General features: G+C 37.7%; 1 long non-coding RNA gene across 1 annotated transcript; it reads left to right on the plus strand.

Annotated features, from left to right (window-relative positions):
- The first annotated feature begins 906 nt into the window (after positions 1-906).
- On the plus strand, positions 907-1,284 carry LOC122069914. Its single transcript, XR_006137601.1, has 3 exons — positions 907-919; positions 1,008-1,085; positions 1,143-1,284. It is a non-coding gene; the product is annotated as an uncharacterized LOC122069914 (long non-coding RNA).
- The last annotated feature ends 360 nt before the right edge of the window (positions 1,285-1,644 follow it).

Below are 1,644 nucleotides of genomic sequence, written 5' to 3' on the forward strand. Positions count from 1 at the left end.
TCGAAACCACTAAGTCTCAATGGAGCAACCTTACCATTGCACTGAGGCCTGCCCTCATATAAGCGTAATACACCATTTATTTGTTGTGCTTATGCACCTGATTGTCAGAAATCACTTATACCCCATTAAAATGGTGCTTGCTACACCATTTATTTATTATGCATAAATGCTTCTGAATTTCATACACCCATTTATTTTTTGTGCGTATGCATCTGAATGTAATACTTCATTAAAATGGTGCTTGCTAGTTGCTACCATGTGTGTGAAATTGTGAATGAAGGGTTAAATTTATACACAAACACTTGCATCCATTTATTACAGATTTTCAAGTTATGTTTGTATGGTCAACAATCTATGTGGTAATTTGATGTGTAAAGTTTGTTTTCATCTTCTTTAAGGAAATCCTGTGATAAGGGTATTGGAACTTGAGTGGTCAGCATTCTACATATCATGCACTATTTCCCAGGGCATGGACAATTTATGATGGTAATCTTTCTCAGTCATCTTTTATATTTTCTCGACTCAAAAAGTGTTTTGAGTTTCACCCTTTTTGTGACCATACATTTTAATATTTGCTTGAGAGAATTTCTTTAATTATGGTAATCTTATCTCCAGGTGAACCGAATCCAGAATTGAAGATTTCCTGTCGTCAAATATCACCTTTCATACCACATAACTATAGAGAGAGAGAGAGCAGTCTTCCTGTTGTAGTTGGTGAACACTGGGAGAGAAAGGGCAAAAGTCAGCCTTCTCTAGACATGGGCAGTGAGTAAACTTCTTCTTGACGGTTATTGTCTCATATTGATTTAAGTGTTATATCAATGCTCTCCCACCTTTATGCCACAAGGAGTTCATCCACCATGTCTTTGTTTGACAGAATCTCACACCTGTCAGGAGATCATGTGAACGAACCCTTCATGTTAGTGCATACCATATTTATTGGTCATCAACATTTCACTCTACTATGTTTTGAAGTTGATAACAATTGTTTCTCTCTTGTTTGACAGAGGAAAAGATGGAGTTTCTGGTGTGCTTCTTCATCACAAGCAAGTGTTCAACCCTTGATAGCTCTATTATGAAGATTGGTTAGAATTTTTTTTTTCTTCTTCTAAATATTATGGAGTAAGTATGGGATAATGCAGGACCTCAAAAGATAACCCTCCAGTCACTTTTGCTATAGCTGCTTGTGAGACTCAGAATGTGAATGTGACTGTTTTGCCATGTTTTGGACTCTCGGATGCGAGTCGAATCACAGCCAAAGATATGTGGGATACAGTGGTAAAGGTAATGGCGGCTTCTTCTGTCACATACCTGCTGCATCACAGCTATAAAGGTTATATGTTTAGGTCCAGCTTCCCCTCCCCAAAGCGGGAGGGAAACTCTATTTGTGGCTGTCTTGCTATGGCCCTGATATGTCTTCAACTTTGCATTTTGTTCTAGTTGATAATGTCCTGGAGCGTAGCAATTTGTTTTTCACTTAAATGACATGTCTCATTTTGGAAATTTTCGTAGGAAAGTATCAGTCTTGTATGAGAATGCACTTAGTGTGTCAAATATTGGTGTACTCAATTTCCAGTCCATTTCTGAGAACCGAAAAGCAGTGTTAATTATGTGTGCAAGTTGGTGGTTTGACTTAAAGGTAAC

This window comes from Macadamia integrifolia, unplaced genomic scaffold (genome assembly GCF_013358625.1).
Source record: "Macadamia integrifolia cultivar HAES 741 unplaced genomic scaffold, SCU_Mint_v3 scaffold761, whole genome shotgun sequence".
NCBI lineage: Eukaryota > Viridiplantae > Streptophyta > Magnoliopsida > Proteales > Proteaceae > Macadamia > Macadamia integrifolia.